The sequence below is a fragment of the Suricata suricatta genome, chromosome 6, assembly GCF_006229205.1.
Source record: "Suricata suricatta isolate VVHF042 chromosome 6, meerkat_22Aug2017_6uvM2_HiC, whole genome shotgun sequence".
NCBI classification, from domain to species: Eukaryota; Metazoa; Chordata; class Mammalia; order Carnivora; family Herpestidae; genus Suricata; species Suricata suricatta.
The window spans coordinates 80,382,944-80,402,320 of NC_043705.1; the positions used below are offsets into that span (position 1 = coordinate 80,382,944).

The 19,377-nt window shown below is 36.3% G+C and overlaps 1 protein-coding gene across 1 annotated transcript in view; it reads left to right on the plus strand.

Annotated features, from left to right (window-relative positions):
• Positions 1 to 4,745: 4,745 nt before the first annotated feature.
• Positions 4,746 to 19,377, plus strand: part of FER (FER tyrosine kinase) — a 401,294-nt gene continuing 386,662 nt past the window's right edge. The window contains exon 1 of the mRNA XM_029942680.1: positions 4,746 to 4,845. The gene's annotated coding sequence lies outside the window, so the exon portion shown is untranslated. The remainder of the gene's footprint in view (positions 4,846 to 19,377) is intronic.

The window sequence follows — 19,377 nt, forward strand, 5'->3', positions numbered from 1 at the left end:
GTCATTTGATGGGCATTTAGGCTTGTTCCATGTTTTGGCTATTGTTGACAGTGCTGCTATGAACATTGGGGTACATGTGCCCCTATGCATCAGCACTTCTGTATCCCTTGGGTAAATCCCTAGCATTGCTATTGCTGGGTCATAAGGGAGTTCTATCGATAGTTTTTTGAGGAACCTCCACACTGTTTTCCAGAGTGACTGCACCAGTTTACTTCCCACCAACAGTGTAAGAGGGTACACATTTCTCCACATCCTTGCCAGCGTCTAATAGTCTCCTGATTTGTTCATTTTAGCCACTCTGACTGGCATGAGGTGGTATCTCAGTGTGGTTTTGATTTCTTTTTCCCTGATGATGAGTGACACTGAGCATCGTTTCATGTGCCTGTTGGCCATCTGGATGTCCTCTTTGGAGAAGTGTCTGTTCATGTCTTCTGCCCATCACTTCACTGCATTATTCGTTTTTTGGGTGTAGATTTTAGTGAGTTACTTATAGATATGTCATTTATCTGATATGTCATTTGCAACTGTCTTTTCCCATTCCATTGGTTGACTATTAGTTTTGTTACCAGCTGTTTTTCTTATTAAGGATTGCTGACTTATTCTACAATAGAGGGATACCAAATACCCTTGATTTTCTATTATTGAGTCAGTTCCACATTTTAGGGCTGTCATTTGTAGTACCTGATTTCTGGCATACATTTTTTTGTCAGGCTTCTTTTAGATTGCAGTGGTAGAAACCTAGTTAAAAAACTTAATCCTTTCCATATCTGTAAGTGGCAAAAACCTTGTTTTTGCTCAGATCCCCAACCTTAACTCTTTTTATTTTATTTCCCAACAACAATCTTTCAGCATATTCTGTTGGCTTCAAAATATATCTGAAATCTGAATAAGTGCTCACTACTTCTTTTTGGGGTTCACTCTGGTTCAACACCATCCTCTCTTTCCTTTTACGTAACTCCTAACAAGGCTCCCTGCTACTACTTTGGTTTTCAGAATATTAGCCTCAGAATGTTAGTAAGAGACTAATTAGTAATTAGTAATGTTATACTAATATTAGTATAATATCTTTGCTCAGAATCTTGCAGTGGCTTCCCATGTAACTTCAGAGTAAGGCTCAAGTCCTCAAAATGAGCTAGTTTTTGTGGTCCTGTTGTCCCTCCCTAATGCAGGATCTTTTTCTGAACTCGGATTTTTCTTTTGTCTCTACTATGCAGGCCTCTTGCTCATTCTTAAATAAGTGCTTTGCACTTACTGTTCCCCTGGCCTGGATGCTCTCCTCCAGCTGTCTATATTACCTACTTCCTTTACTCTCACAGGTCCTGGCTCAGATACCACTTCATGCTTAAAGTCTTTGATCAACCGACATCAGTTTGAAATTGCGTACCTGCCCCTATACTTATTACCTTTTCCTTCTTTTTCTTTATAACACTTGTCAACACTTTATGCTATATGTTTTATGTGTTTATATTTTGTATTTTATTTCTTCTGTAGAATACATTCTCCATGAGGACAGCAATTTTTGTCCCAGATATTTTTTTAGGAAAGTGCATGGCACATAACTTAGTAGGCTGTCAGCAAATATTTGTTGAATGAATTAATAAATTAAAAAAAGTGATTTGTTGCCTCATGTAACTGTTATGTCTGAAACACTGGTGGGACTGAAATTACCCTGCAGAAGAAGAAAGATTTTTCATTAACAAATCTCTCCAGTGGAGAATGGGAAAGTGTCTTAGGTTTAGAACCCTAGAATATAAGTAAATGTTAATTAAAAGAAATACGGTAACATAAGAAATAAAATTAAAAAAAGAATATAGGTAAATATCTTCAAGGGAAAGGACAGAGCTTTATTTCTCTAAAGCTCACTGGAGGTCTTTATCTTTAGGGAGACACGATCTCTATCTTCTAAGACTGGCTATTGTGCAATTACCCTTGTAGTACCTTTTGCTCAGTAGCCTCTGATTGTGCAGGAGCATGAGAAATCCGGAGAGAATTGTTTCTCTACAATAATTCTACCTAGCAGCTCCATCTGTTCACATCTGACTTCACCTGAACGAAGGTATAATTAGATCTCAGGACAAAATATTTTCAGAACTGTTTTTCTTTCTGTCTCTTGGCTTTCGTTTTCTTTGGGTCGGCTTTCTGATAAGTGAGTGCTTACCGTGTTCTTTCAGCCAAAAGAGAAGTTTCTAATTAGTTCTGGCAAAAATTTTGGGAGTGAGTTTTAGTTGTCTAATTGTATCACATACCCATTCCTAAACTACTACTTGGGGAAGTAAATATGCTGACTGTCCAGGCCTGGGTTATGTACATATTCTAGGAACTTTGTGTTTATTTTAGGAACCTGAGAGTGGGAATGATTAGTATCACTTGAGCTACATGGGAAATAAATTTTCTTATTGAAAATAAGAGAAGGGTAGTCCAACAGAAGAAAATTGAGATACTGCTACCTAAAGAATGGGAGGAAAAAAAACCAAAGATCTGTCTCTTTTATTGCACATGCAACTCAAACTCATTAAAAAAACAATTGAGAATCATATCATGTATAGGCATACCACTATATCTGTTTAGATGCCTAAGCCACAAGATGTAAGATGGTACTGGCCTTCAGTGTCATGCAGCTACAGGGTGGCACGTGTATGACCCTGAGAGTGAAGGTCTCCCTTAACTGTGCACCCCTCATACTTCACTGTAGTCCTCGTCATGAAGAGAAGCATATTTAAGGAAAAAAAACTATTTTTACTATGAATGTGAGTTAAAGATGGTAGCCTAAGTCTCTTCGAAAATAACTGTTTCTGTAGTATAGTGAAAGACCAGAACATGAAATTCTAGGTAATTCTCAACGGTCTTTGCTGATAGGGAAGTGGTTAAAAAAATTCAAATTAAATGGATTGTTCAGTAATTTTACAGTCTGTCTCTAGAGTGGAATGTAGATAACATAGGTAATATATACATTTAAGTATACACTCATACATTTTGTTCTTTGGACACCTTTATAAGTAACCCTGTTTACTGTATCTAAGGGGTTTAATTGAAGATAATGCTGTTGATAGCAGTAGAAAAGAGAAGCATGATTAAATTTTTCATTTAAGTGTCATTTGAAGTCATGAATTCTGTTATTTAATGTGGAACGTCTTATGAAATCTGTACTTTACACCAAAGTATAGAAGTCAGGGAAAGCCATAATTTACTTTGGAATTTCATTAATTAAGTACTCATTTGTTTGGTGGCTGTACTGTTCCATGTATTAAGTAGGATGCTGGCTGTATTAAGATAATAATCCCTGTCCTCAATCCTGTCACAGTTTAATGGAAGAAGAGGGATGTAATAATACTCTCATTATATGTAGATTAGATTTCTACAGTTCTAGCTTTGAGAACCTTGCCCAATCTAGAGGAGAAGAAATGCCTCTCCGGGGGACTAAGAAGGAGGAACCCTTTGGAAATAAGAAAAAAACAAAGAATAGGAGACTCGGAAGATACTCTGACACATTTGGTTTGGTCAGTTTCCTGACCAGAAGGAGTAATCTTATTGCTAACCTCTATGAAATGTCCTCTGATTCTTGTGAAAGTCGAAGATTTAGGAGAAATGACAAGAAACAGAATAGGCAGACAAAAAAGAGGAGCTTGAAAGAAGGGGAGAGCTTCATTGATAACCAAGAAGTCAGGATTAGAGACACAAGGGGTTGCATTGAAAAATGAGGAACTGTGACAGAGCTATAAACAGCATATATTGACATCAGTGATAAAGAAGAGGACCAGTGACTGAGAAAGAGCTTAGAAATTCTTATAGTTTCAAGTATTGAGAGAACAGCAGATGGAAGAATCAGGATTTGGTATATTCATATTAGAGAAAATGTGTTTACTGGGAGAATCTTTCCTAAACCTTCCCAACCTTTGAGAATTTTTCTTACATTGTTAATTACTTCTTTAGGCTGTAATAGTATATCTTTTAAAATGTTTATTTTTGAGACAGGCAAGGGAGGGGCAGAGAGCAGGGGATAGAGAGGATCCCAAGCAGGCTTTGTGCCATCAGTGCAGAGTCTGACATGGGGCTCCATCTCATGAACCATGAGATCATGACCTGAGCTGAAATCAAGAGTTGGAAACTCTGGGGCGCTTGGCTGGCTCAGTCGGTTGAGTGTCAGGCCTTGACTTAGGTCATGATCTCAAGGTTCATGGGTTTGAGCCCCGCGTCGGGCTCTGTGCTGACAGCTCAGAGCCTAGAGCCTGTCTTCAGATTCTGTGACTCCCTCTCTCTGACCCTCCCCTGCTCACACTGTCTCTCCTCTCAAAAATAAATAAAACATTAAAAAAAAGAGTTGGAAGCTCAACTGACTGAGCTACCCAGGTGCCTCAAGTTGTAATATTTTAACAAATGTGCTTACTTCTTTTGATATGCTTCAAACTTGAAATTAATTTTATGCTGTGAAAATGAAGAAAAACATGAATTACATATTCAAAACTGAAGGAATAGGTTAAGGGAGAAAATAAGTTGTGTTACTCTTTGAAAAAGCTATGGAAAGAAAGAAGAGAGAGAAAACGGGGTAGATAAGCTAGGGAAGTATAGCATTCTTATTCTTAATGTGGTGGCTCTCCTACACTGTCACAATTTCTAGTAGTAGCCTACTGTACTCTGTGTGTACAATTTTACCTTTTTCTCTGTAGTTAACATTTCTGACTCCTTGAATTTCTTCTTGCAGCTCATGTTTTCTGGCCAGACTTATGGTCATTTCCGTGAGACTTCACTGCACATTTTCTCAAGTGTGTTCCTCATCCCTAATGTGTAATCCTTCAACATGGACCTGCTCCTTTAGCTAAGATATGACCAGCAATGAATAGTAGTAAGGTAGGAGTACTTTACTCTTCTCAGTGAACTGCTAAAAACTGAAACTATGAAACAGTTTTGACTTGTCTTGATCTTAATAGTATTTATGTTAGAATTTTCTACCTAGGCAATCATTTTATAATTGTTTTGTTTTTTGTTTGTTATTTACCCTGCAGAATTCTATCTCATTTGTGATGTAATTATTATTTTTTTCAACTAACATTTACAATCAACAGAATCCAAGTTTATATCTCTTTGCAGCCTATGTGTCCACTAGTCCTATATTTTCAAGCACCTGGCACCAAACTCAATATATCTTATTTTCCTCTCAACCAGCTGCTTCTCCTTCTGGTTTCTGTATTTCCATTAATAATATTATTAGTTCCATTGTTTAACACAGTCCTATATTCATTTACTATTCATTCATTTGTTTGATGTACATTGATAGGTAGGCTTGTGTTAAGTATCAGACAGGTTGCTGCTTCTGGGGATATGATGATGATAAGCTGCATATTGCATCCTTATAGCTTATATTTTAAAGAAGGTGAGACAGGCTTAAAAATAAACTGGCAAAATAAAAATTAATTATAATAAACTTTTTTGAAGGAAAACAAAAAAGCAGATGATTTGGAGATAAGGAGGTGGGAGCTACATTCAGATGGTAACAAAAGGAGATGATGTTTAAGATTAACATATATATGAGGACCTATTTCAAAAGTAGGTGTTGGGTATGTATGTGTGTGGTGTTTTTGATGGGGAAAGCATTCTCATGAGAAAGAAGAGTGAAGTGAAGTGAGTCAGGCAGAGAAAGAAAATACCTTATATTCTCACTTCTATGTGAAGTCTTAAAAAGTCTAACTCACAGAAATAGAGTAGAATGGTGGTTGCCAAGAGCTGGGGAATAGGGGAAATAGGGAGATGCTGATCAAATGGTACAAACTCTCAGCTGTAAGAAAAATAAGATCTGGGAATATAAGGCACAACATGGTGACTGTAATTAACTACTGTATTATATGCTTGAAATTTGTTAAGAGAGTCAATCTTAAATGTTATCACCACACACACACATATGCACACACACACATACACGCACAGAGTCATAATTATGTGAAGAGATGGAGATGTTAACTAACATTGTGGTAATTATTTTGTAATATTATGTATATCTAATCATAACAATGTACACCTTAAACTTACATATGTTATGTGTCAGTAATGTCTCAGTAAAGCTGGAGATGATGGAGGGAATGAGGGATTATGGGTACAAAAGCTGTGGAGCAGGAGAGTTGGTGGGTTTGAGGAACAGAAGAAACAACAATGTGGCTGACTTAGTGAGGAAGACGGAGATGAGGAGGAAGAGGTTATAGAAATGTACGGGGCTTTAAAGGGTTTGGAAAGAAATTTGTGTTTTATTCTAAATGGTATCATCATTTGAGCTGCTGTGTGAGGAATGGAGCAGCCTGGTGAAAGTGAAAGCTGGCAGTTTTAGTTGATGAGGTAAAAAATGGTGGTGGCCTGATCAGGTGCTAGCAGCATGAGACAGAGAGACGGACGGATTCGAAATGGATCTGAACAGAATTTATGGGACTTTGAATAGTTTGGGTGTGGAAACAGAACATTCTGAAAATGACTCCAATATTTTTGGGTTTTGAGCAACTGGGTTGATGCAGGCAAATTGTCCAGAAACCTTTTAGGCAATTATCTTTCCCATTATGTCAAAGATAGGTTCTTTCACAGAAAGGGAAATTAATAATAATGCTGGAAATAATGGTAATGCTGGAAATAAAACTATCTGGCAAATTTGTAATATGTACTGCTTAATACTTTGTTTTGTTTTTTCCCCCCCTAAATTTAATTTATATGAGTTTTTGTTTTTATTCTTATTTTACTTATTTCACTTCCTAGTAGTTCTGTCTTTTTCTTGATAAAAATTTTTAATATATTTTGAAAGAGAGGAATTACTATTTATTGTGTGTGTTTTATGTAACAGGCATTTGGATAGCTATTTTAAATACTTTTTTTTAATCCTTATAAAGTCCATTGAGGTTTTCTACTTTGCATATGGGTTACCTTCTGAGTTCTAGAGCTGAGAAAAAGTGGCAGAATAAGGGAAATATGTAAATGCAAGGATCTTAGAGATCATTTACTTCCTCCTCTTTCACCTGAGACCTAGAGAGGTTCTGTGACCTGCCCAAGGCCACACAGCCGGTTTTCACATTTGCTGAGACGAGTGCTGCTTATACTTCATATGTTTCCGTCCAGCGGGTCTCACTTCATGCTGTCTGTCTTCCTATTCCTTCAGCATTTCATTACGAAACGTTCAGTGCTGTAGAACAATGGAAAATGTAGAGCAGGGGGCACCCATATTGTCTTTCCTCTGTATTCACTCACTATTGAGATTTTGCCATGTTCTCTCTTTTTATATATTTATGTATTTTAAAAACCATTTGACAATGTACTAGATAGATTATAATATACAGTTTTTAGCATGCATATCTTACATGGGAACATGGATAATTTCCTGCATGTTCATAATATCAATATTACAAATAAGAAAATTAACATTATTTACAAATATGTTTAATATAATGGTCCTTACTCAGATGGTCCTAATTGTCCCTAAAATTTTTTCTTGAGATTTTTGGATCTAGGCTTCAATCAGGTTCATGCATTGCATTGGATTCTTTATTCTTTTAATTTTGAACAGTCCCTCTTTTTTGTTTTTCTTGATCCAAATTTTCTTTAAGAGATACTCTGTGTGTATCCTTAATGTCTCTCTAGGGAATTGCCTGATTGCTTAGAACATTATTCATCTAAAACTTCTTTGCAGTTTGCTTCTTTCCTTCCAGTTCTCTGAGATTGCTGAAGATCAAATTGTTTATTCCAAGCCTTTTTTTTTTTTAAACCATTGTTCCAACCTTAAGCAAAGTAGGAAATTTACATTGTATTTGATCCACTGGCCCTAGTCAGCGGTTGAAATTCATTTAAAACAACCGAAGTCTGAAACAAAACAAAAAAAATCATAATTCTGAGAGATTCTTCCACTACCCGCCATTATCCATCCCCTCTTCTAACCAGCTGGTTATACCTAGGGATGTATATCTAGTCGCCGTGGACATAATCATGGTACATTATAAAGCAGTAACAGGCTAAGATTTTGTCTTGGAAAAATGCAGTTTCAAGTGGGAAGCAGATTAGAATGCAAATGATAAATAAGCACATTAGTAGAGCTCTGCACAGTGAGAAAGGATTGAAGTACGTGCTCTCTCTGGCCCTTGTGAAGAGCTGGCATTCAGTGAGCGTTCGTTCTCCTTTCCTTGCTTGCTTTCAAGTTTTACAGATTTGGTTGGTTTTCTTTAAGCGTTATATGGCATTTAGGAATAAATGGTATGGGGGGCTCAGCGGGAAGTAAATTTTAAGCAGTATTTTTAAAGGAGGGGAGTGACATTTTACAGTTGAGAGGAAAGAACAAAGTGTCAGTGAGGAAGGGACGACTCAAGGTCATTTAGGGAAGTCTGAAGGCTTTTTCTTTATTTTGTTCCAGCCAGGCTTGGATTATACTTCTTTGCTTTTACTACACTTTGCACAGGGATTCCTTTTGGTAATTATGGTTGTGTTAGAACTGCTTTCCTTTTAATAAGCTCCCTGAGTCTGTGACCAGTACTTTTTTTTTTTTAATCCATGTATACCCAGGACCTCCTTCAGTGCCTGGTGTATTCTAGACTTTGAATGGATGACTGGATGGATAAATGAATGAATGAATTAATTAAAGACTTTTCCTAAGACCTACTATAAAAAGACAGATTCCTTTGCTGGGCAACCACAGTAATGGTGGGATCTGGTTTGATGATTTCATTGTTGAGGTGCCCGGTTAGAGCAGGAATTGGTTCTGGTATCTGGGAGAACCACCGGGGAGGAAACCAGAGCATTCCATGAGTGGGAGCACAGTTAGGTTACTTTTCAGAGAAGTAGCTAGCATGATGTAAGCACCTTTGGCATTTTCTAAATAAAATCAGTATATTTGAAAGAGAAATATTTTTTAATATTAAGTATTTCATCTATGAAATTTGAGTTTTACCTTCTTAATATTCAGTCTTAAAAAATTTGTTGATAAGTCTTTTCTTTTCCTTATATGTTTTTATATTATAAAATGAATACATGCTTATGATAAAAATACAAACTAGAAATACATAAAATAGAAAGTGACATTCCTCTTACTTCCAGGTCTCACTCTTCAGAAGTAGCTGATGTTAACAGTTTGGTATACATCAATTTGGACTTTCAAAATAATGTATATTTTAAAACACATATTTATGTTTGTATAATTTTAAAAATAGAATCATTGATGTCCATGTTTTGATATTTGCTTTTCCTTTTTATCCTTTGATTTTTACCTATCCTCCATATAATTCTAAAAGTTATTAAATACATAGGAGGATGGAAACACTAGCAGAGCATAATAGCCTAAAATCAGAGTAATTGAGTGTATCGGGAAATTAAAATTTAGGGAGCTCAGAATAAGAAAAATACCTGCTATTTTTTATTAGTATAAATGCTGTTAATTTAGAAGTAGTTTTTGACTTATTTAACCTGTATGGAAACCTACTTTCCATATGATGCATTATAGAATAAACACATAAGGAAGTAAAACTTTTAAGTTTTATTGAGTACATGAAGATATTATCATGAACAGGCCATGCTGTCATTACTTCATGCTATGATAATAAAGAGCAGAGGCCAAGAAACCTGCCTGGAGGAGGCGATATGAAGAACTGGTAAGAGTTAGCTAAGCTTTTTAAAACCATGGCTAGGGGAAATGAAGAAGAATTGAGTCAGAGCTGGAGGCTGTTAGGACAAATGATAGTAAGACAGAAAGTCAGAGGAAGTCATTTGGTTTAGTATGTGTAGGGGAAGAAGTAAGGGGGTTTCATGCCCTGGTGTTTGGGACAGTCCAGGTTTATATCTGTTGTCATGGAATAATAAAGAGTAGTATGCCATTTTACTCTTAAAAATACCCCAGTTGTGGGTGATAAGTGGCATCACCCTAAGGGAGAGAATATAGGGGGTCCTGATAATTTTTAGGGAATATAGTTTCATCAGTTGGTGGCTGGAGATTTCTTTGAGATTGAAGAATAGGTATAGTAAGAGATAATAGTACCAAAAAGATGATACATAGTAGTTTATGGCCTAAAACTGGAATATTAAATTTTACCTTTGCAGCGATGAAACTGTTTTGCATTTGGGCTACTGTTTTGCATTTGGGCTACGGGCAATAGAGGTGGATGGTTGGAATGAATTTCAGTTTGAGTCGATCTTTGGAGAAGAGAAAGACTATAGAGGTTAGAATCTCCATGGATAAAGATAAAAGTTGGGTTAGAGGATAACACTGGGGGGCAAATGGAGACTGAAAGGAAGATTTGGAGACAACAAAGCTAGACGGGGTATGATTTAGTAAAGCTGAATACGGAGAAGAAAATTTTGAACGAGATTAGAAGAGCAATGATTTGGAAATGGCACTAAGGAATCAGAATAATGTTACCCATCCTTCCACTACTGCCCCTCCCCCACCCAATTCCTATGAATGTGGTTGGTGGAATGTAGGGAAGAGGTAGCCTCCACCTTGAACAGTGTGTTTTTGGGGAGCCAGATTTCAAATATGGTAAGCAGTTGAAGTGTACAGATTTAGGAGTTTATTTACAAACTGAGTGGAATTTTAGAAGAACAATTTGGGAAGACATGACTATAGAGAAAGAATGGAGCAGAAGTGGGGATTGGGCCTTGCCTTTTGGGAAAAAAAACGGATTATAAAAAGAAGCCATGAATGGAACTGATTGTCCTCCGTGTGCTAAACAGTGGTGCAGGGTTTGCCTAACCTGGGTTCTCTGAGAGGCTGCCTGGCTTTGGTTTAGTTCAATTAAATTATAACTGATGAAACTTTAATAGATGCCATTCTGCTACTGTATGCCTTTAATGATCCTATTTGAAAGTGCACATATGCATTTTGAAGTTATTTTGACTTCTCCCTGTATTGCTGTCGTCTCTGAAGGGAAAATTTTTTTTTGGCTTTAATTTGAACACTGAGCTCTTTTATAATAATTGATCACATAGTAAGAGTTAAAAGGTTAAGAGGTACTCCTAGAACTTATGCCATGCAAGATAGTATGCAATATGGCCACACTTAACCTGTTCCCTATTCCCTGTTCTCCTTCAGATTAGCAATATTTCATAAACCCGTCCCTCATTTCCCTACCTGTGTAACCTTGCTTATATTTAAACTTCTACTTGGAAAGTAACCCTCCTTCATCACTTGCTCTTCATGCTCTCTTGCAAGGGTGCTCTCCTTCTCTTTCTCATGCTTTATTAGTAACTGCTTTTTAATAAGTCTCTCTAAAGCCAGGCATATTATATACTTTATCTCATCTAACCTTCTTAACAACCCTGCAAAGTAGATATTACTATTCCCATTTTAAAGATAAGAAAACTGAATTTCTAGAAGGTTAATTAAGATGCAGTTACACCGCTATTAAATAGTACAGTTAACATTTCAACCCAGAACTGTCTGTTTTCTGCCTCCTGTACACATTTTTGCAGATATATATATATATATATATGTGCTCTTTTCATAAATATCCCTCAGGGATCAATGGAGATATTCTTTTGTTTTAAATTAAAATTTTTTTACCAGCTTTCTTGAGCTATAATTGACATGCACCATTGTCATTTAACATAACATAGTGCACTAAAGGTGCACCACGTGATACATGTGTATATATTATGATATGTTCTCTTTTTTTTTGAGAAAAAAAATTAAAGTTTACTTATTTATTTTGAGAGAGAGAGAGCACACATGAGTGGAGAGGAGCAGAGAGAGGGGGAGAGAGAATCTCAAGCAGGCTCTGCACTATCAGTGTGAAGCCCCTCATGGGGCTGGAACTCATGAAACTTTGAGATCATGACTAAGCCAAAATCAAGAGTCAGAAGCTCAACTGACTGAACCACCCAAGCACCCCTTTTCTCCTCTTAATAACGGCTTTTTCAGCTTCTGTACTCAGTTGTGCTCTTCCCTTTCCTTCTGTAGCACTTTATACCTTATGCTTTCGTATTGTGTGAAGCCTTCCTCCATGGCCTCTAGAAATGCTGTGTATGCTTCCTCTGTATCGCTACTGAGTTCATAACCAATCTGTATTTGTGAGCCGTTGAATTATATGGCATTTGTTAGTTTCTATGTTTGTCACCCTAGTAAATTGTGAGCTTTTGAGACTAGGGATTGTAATCTATGGGTGTTGATATTTCTGGCACTGAGAAATATGCCTTAGACATAGATGCTCAATACATGAATGAATTTTGAATGAATTATACCATCATTACCTATGAAGTTGTCTATTTATTCTTAATACAAGGCAGTAGTCCAGATTTTATAATCTTTGTACCCTAACAGTATCTCTCCCATGTTTATCCAATAAATACTTCTTGATTTATATTAATTCTTTAAAACAAAGAAAAATATTTCTGTTAATAATTTTGCTCTCCGCAAATAATTACTTCAAATATATTTTTAAAATTAAAAAATAGTTCTTTTAAAAACAAACATATTGTTCATTTGTTTATGGACTTGCACAGTATTTTCTCAGTGGAATATTATCATCCATTAATGTGGTTCCAGTAGGCTGGCTGGACAATCCAGTGCTGTTTCTGGTGAATTTATTTTTATTTTAAATTAAGCTAAAAACAATGCTTTCAAATAAAGCATAAGAGAAGTTTTAAATACTGACTCTCTGTAAGAGTCAACCAAGGTCAGCATATATTAACTGGTAATGAATAATTTTGTCTTCATTGTTACACTTTGGTACCAATTCATTCCTGCCTATTTAATGCTTCTGAAAAAAAACACCTCGCTTTGTATTCATATGAGGTCAGCTTTTTGCTTTTTATAATCCTGTTTATTACTTGCAAAATTGGTGGCTTTTAAAAGTGACTTTATTTATGCCTTGCTGCAGGCAGCTTAATATTTTGTTCAAATAGAATCACTGTTTCTGACTTCTGTTAGTATTGAAGCATATGAAAAGTAAGAAATACCATTAGGTAGTTATATTTGTAGTTTAATTAATGATTTTATAGTTTTTATCAATGAACAAGCATATTCTGATAAAATAATTTGAACCATAAACTGATTTTGAAGGGTTTATTTTATTTATTATTTTATTTAGATTATAAATTCAAACTCTGTTGACTTTCTTGCTTACTTGTAAAAATATCTCTTGGGAAAAGAATGAAATATTGCCTGTTTCTATTACACAGTTATTTACTTATTTGCAGATTTAAAAAATTTATTTATTTATTTATTTATTTATTTATTTTGCAGATTTAAAAAAATTAGCATACCTTCATGGTATATTTGAATTTGTCCATGTTAAAGTAAAGGAATAAATTAAATAAATATTTTTTGCCATAAGACATCATCTCTGTTAAAATAAGCCACCCTACCTTGAAGGAGAATATTCAATACAGATTGAACTTTGTATATACTGTATACAAACAATATTTCCATCTGTATACTTGGAGAATGTAAACATTGCCAGTTGTGGAGCCAAAAGTTGAAAAACAGGAGATGTTTTAGAACAAATACTTGCATATATCCTTACACTTCAGTAACTTAGGAATTCTGTTATCCTACCAATGAAACTAGTTATCTGTTTTATATTTTGGTATTTGATAACTTCCATTTTTGTTTAAAAGTTTGTATATATTTCTTTAATACAACATGAACTTCTAATATTTGAAAATACAGCAATTTTTAATAGTTGTTTTAAAGTTTTTAATAACCATTGTGAATTGAAAAGTCAGCATAACTCACTTGATTCTCAATAACAAGCTGAATAAAACAGATTTAAATAAACCTAGTCAATAGTTCATTAGTTTCATTACTTTCACTTTTAATTAAAATTTTTTTAAAAATATTTATTTTTAAGAAAGAGGGAACATGCATGCAAGTGGGGGAGGGGGAGAGAGAGAGAGAGAGACAGAGGATCTGATGCAGGCTTAAGCTGTGAGTGCAGAGCCTAATGTAGGGCTCGAACCCACAAACCTTGAGATCATGACCTAAGCCAAAATCAAGAGTTGGCCACTTAACCCACTGAGCTCCCCATGTGCCCATATTACTTTCACTTTTTAAAAGATGCTATTTAAAAGTTGACATCTTTGCTAATAACATGCATACACTTTTCTATAATGTTCTGTTCCTGTCTGATTTGTACTTACTATCTAAATTATAGGTATTTTTATTTGAAATTTTACTTAAAAATCTAAGAAATGGGTTCATTTCTTTGTAGTGAGTCGAATGCCTACTGTATTCTTTAAAAAATTTTTTTTACATTTATTTATTATTGAGAGACAGAGAGAGACAGCATGAATGAGATAGGGGCAGAGAGAGAAGGAGACACAGAATCTGAAGCAAGCTCCAGGCTCTGAGCAAGCTATCAGGACAGAGCCTGATGTGGGGCCCAAACCCGTGAACCGAGAGATCATGACTTGAGCTGAAGTCGGTCACCAACCGACTGAGCTACCCAGACGCCCCTGTATTCTTAAGTAACTTAAGCTCCAGTGATATAAAGATGAAAAATATGTGATATTCTTATTTCCACGTGGCTCATAATTTAATGGGAAAAATGTATTTCAACAAATAGGTAACATATACCATGAGAAATGTTATAAACACAGCTGCATACATGACCCCTGAGATCTGAGAAAAGGAAACGCTAAGTCAGCCTGGGTGATTGTGGTTGTGGTTGTAGGGACAGTCAGAGAAGCCTTCACAGAGAATATTACTTTAAATTTTAATGGTTGATAATTCTTTAGGAAGACAAGGGAGGAAAAGCGTGTAGACTGAAGGAACATCTGCAAAAGCATAGAGACATTTAAGGAATCATAAGCAGTAAGAAGTTGTGGTACTGTTGCTGAGGGTAAAGATTGTCTGGGGCCAGCTTTGATTACCAGGCGAAGGAGTTTGATTTGAACCTATAGGTTAGGATTGTAGAATTAATACCTAGTATTATTAAGTATCTTAAAGAATGAAGACTGCAAAGTAGGGACTACTTTGTACAGTGCTGTGTAGCCTCAACCACCTAATTCTTTTAAGAGACTTTTATTGCAACTATATGCAAAGCACAGGTGTAAGCTCTGGAGATACAGTTGGGGAACAGAGCAGAGTACTTCCTGACTGATTGGAACTTACATTACAAATCAGTCTATAAAGTAACCACCCACCTGACTCCACCCTATGTCCCTGTCTCCCTCTGTAATTTTGTCTACAGCATAACTATAGGCTTTCCTTTTTTTCGTCTTCCTCTGGGTTAACATAGACAGCTCTGTCTTATTCTGCAAGAACGTAGCTAAAAGTATGATGCCCTCTTCATCTTGTTCTTCCTCTGAGCTATAGTTCGAGATCCAGGCATTACTTTTTTAAAAAATGGAATTTCTATTGAGGTAATTGTAGATTAACATGCAATTGTGAGGAATGATAATTCCTTGTATATTCTGTCCATTTTCCCCCAATGGTAACATTTTGCAAAACTATATAAAATGACAACCAGGGTATTAAGATTGACATATTCCACTAATCTTATTCATAGAAATATGATTTTTAATTGTACTCAGTTTTAGTTGTACTCATTTGTCATGTGTATATTAAGTTCTATAAAATTTTATTACCAGTCTAGATTCATGCATCCGTTACTACCATCAAAATATCAAACAGTTCCAACATTAATAGAATCCCTTGTGTTTCCTTTTATAACCACATCACTTCTCTCCTCTGTTCTCTAAGCCATAAACCCCAGCAACTCTTACTCTGTCCTTTCTCTAGAATTTTTTCATTTCAGGAATGTTAGATAAATGGAACCATACAGCATATAACTTTTGGGATTAGCTTTTTTCGTTCGGCAGGATTCTTCTCCAAGAATCCAAGTGGTGGCCTATATGGATAGTTTTTACCATGAGTAGTATTCCATAGTATGTATTCACTTGTTGAAGGATCTCTGGACTGATTGCAGTTTTTGGCTATTATAAATAATTCTTCTGTGAAACATTTGTGTACAAGTTTTTGCGTGAAGATATATCTTCATTTCTCTGGTAATTGCATCCAAGGGTGCAATTGCTGGGTCATAATATAGTTGAATATTTACAACATCAGAAACTAGAGTTGGCTGTACCATTTTGTTTTCTGACTAGTAACAAATGAGTGATCCAGTTTTTTGTATCCCCACAACCATTTGGTCTTGTCATTTTATTTTAGTCATTCTGATAAGTGTGTAGTGATATCATTTTAGGTTTAAAAAATTATTTATAAAAAATTTCAGTTTTGTGTTTACATTTAAGTTCATAATCCTTTTGAGTTAATTTCTGTGTAAGGTGCTAGGTCAGGCTTTTCTCTCTCTCTCTCTCTGTTTTTTTTTCTTGGCCTGTGAAGATACTCAGCTGCTCCAGAACCATTGAATTGTTTATGGAATTTGTCAAGAAGCAGTTGAGCATAATTGTGTGCGTCTTTTTCTGGGTTCTCTATTCTCTTCCATTGATCTGTTGTTTATCCTCTACCATGATCACAATTGTCTTGATTTCTGTAACTCTATATTATCTCATTCCCCAAGATGGACATATTTGTTTGAATAGTTTTTCAACTTCACTCTCTTTCTCCTCTCCTTCTAGAACTCAGATGATACAGATGTTGGATCTTTTACTGTCCCACAGGTCCTCAAGGCTTTATTCTTTTCTGTCCATCCATTTTCTCTCTCTTTTTTGGATTAGTTGAATTCTGTTGCTCTGTACTTACATTCACTGATTGTATCCTCTATCATCTCCACTCTTCTATTGTGCTTATCTAGTGAGTTTTATTTTCCTGTTTTGCATTTTTAGCTCTGTAATTTCCATCTGGTTATTTTTATAACTTTTATTTCTTTGCTTAGATTTTCAATTTTTTACATTTATTTTTAAGATAATTTATAATTAATGAGCATTTTTAAGATGGTTCATTTAAAACCCTTTTTGCATGATTCTAGTATCTAATTCATCTCAATGTTGGCATTAGTTGATTGTCTTTTCTCACTCAGGTTGTGATTTTTCATGGGTCTTGGTATGAGAGGTGATTTTCGATTGAATCTTAGGTTATTATTTTAGGAGACCTTGGGGTCTGTTTCAATGTTTTATTTTCACAGGAAGTCCTGTTTAGGTTTAGCATGCAGGTCTTTTGGTCTATTTTTATGAGTTGTGGTTTCAATGATAGTTAATTTTCAGTCATTGTGCTGTTATTTTAGTTTGCTTTGTCTTATGTCACTAGAGCTCCCACTGGTTCCTGCTGGTGTCGCTTAACAGAGCAGAAGATGTTTTTCTTAGGCTGAGCTCTGTGCTTACATTCACTATTGGTAGAAAAGGGCTAAGGTAGGATTTCCTCACTGTGCTCCCTAGCTGCCTCTCTGGGAGCAGCAGCTGGGTTCCTTTTGTTAGTTCTGTCCTCCAGTTCTGGTGTCTCTGGGTGAGGAAGGAGAGCCCGAGACCTCTGAGGACAAAGGTTTCCTGACCTGATATCTGAGTCTCTGTTGCTGATTCTTCTTGCCTCATTAAGTTTCTCCTGGTGGAAAAGGGGATTTTCGGGCCTAGCAGGTAAGGAGAGTGCTTGCCCTGGCTGTTTATTTTTGGTGAGGCTCATAAATGATTTCTCTTCCTGGGGGTTTCTGGCTCTTTGATTGTTGTCACATGGACTCCTATTAGATTCTAGGGAGTTAGCCTACACATATGGGCTGTCTTTTGTTACTAGACCGGAGGTTGGGAAAAGTCGGGTCTGGGTGACTTCCTCTTGGGTGAGGAAAACATGGGACACTCTCCCTCTGTGCTGTTCTTCTAGTCTTAGGGCCAAAGGAGGCTGATCCTTTCCTTCCCCTTCCTCTTCCCTCCACTCCCCTCCCCTCCTGTTCATTCGTTTGTTCTTTCTTTCTTTCTCTTCATTTCTTCCTTTTTTCCTTTCTTTTTTTTCTATTTTAATTTAAATCCAAGTTAGTTAACACATAATGTAATACTGGTTTTAGGAGTAGAATTTCATGATTCATCACTTACGTCTAACACCCAGTGCTCATCCTAACAAGTGTCCTCCTTAATGCTCTTTGCCCATTTAGCCCATACCCCCACCCCAAATCCCTCCAGCAACCCTCAGTTTGTTCTCTGTATTCAAGAGTCTCTTTTGGTTATCTTGTTCTCTGTGTTTATATTATTTTTGCTTCCCTTCTCTTATGTTCATCTGTTTTGTATCTTAAATTCCAAGTATAAGTGAAATCTTATGATATTTGTCTTTCTCTGAGTAACTTATCTTGTTTAGCATAATACACTCTAGTTCCATCTACGTTGTTGCAAATGGCAAGATTTCATTCTTTTTGACCTCTGAGTAATATTCCATTGTATGTCTATACCATGTCTTCTTTTATCCATTCATCAGTCGATGGACACTTGGGCTCATTCCATACTTGGCCTATTGTTGATAGTGCTGCCATAAACATTGGAGTGCATGTGCAGGAGACTGCCTTCTATCCACTTTTCAGAGTTCTTTTTTGGTAGTCTCCTGTGGTATTTCTAGTGTTTATAGTTGTGTTTTGTGCAGTTTTGTGGAGCTGAGAAAAATGATCTCTGCAATCTTATCTGTACCAGAAAGCTGGGTATTTTAATTTTGGTTCCTTGTTGTGTGAGCATGGAGGTGGTACGGAGATACTGGCTGGGGCTGAGTTTGGCCTTGGTGGGGACCCGAGTTATATGTTCCCTTAGGAAATTTTACTAAATATCCTGTACTCCTGGGTTTAATTTCATCCACCAGTTTTTCACAGAGCCCTGGAAAATGGCAAGCGAATGCTGTCCTTTCTGCATTTTCTAAGGTCCTGTCCTAGTGCAGAGAGGCTTCTCTCTTTAGATATTTTCTTGAAATTTTCCTAGGTTGACCTATTCACTCTGCCTGCTTCTTTTCATACTGGAGTATTTAGTGTGTATTCTCAGGTTTCTGTTAACTTTCGTTCCTCAGAATGTCTTCCGGAGATTGGGGTAGTGTTGGGCACATTGCCATAGTATCTAGAAACCAGATTTTTCCTTTTCATTTCTTTGAAACCATGCTGTGAAAATTGTGGCCTATAGTTGGTACTACCTCCTTTATTTGCTGATGATAAGTTTAAATTCTTGCTTTTTCATAAAAACAGTTCTTTGTTCTTTTTATTAGTTATTGGTTGTAGGAGCTTCTGAGGTCCTGTTTCACTATACTGTCCTTACCCCAAAATTCTAATAATGACTTTTTTCCCCATAATATTTTATTGTCAAATTGTTTTCCATACAACACCCAGTGCTCTTCCCCATAAGTGCCCTCCACCATCACCACCACCTCTTTTCCCCCCTCCCCCTTCCCCTTCAACTCTCAGTTCATTTTCAGCATTCAGTAGTCTCTCAAGTTTTGCATCCCTCTCTCTCCCCAACTCTCTCTCCCTCCTCCGCTCCCCCTGGTTCTCCATTAGGTCTCTCGTGTTTTCCTGTTAG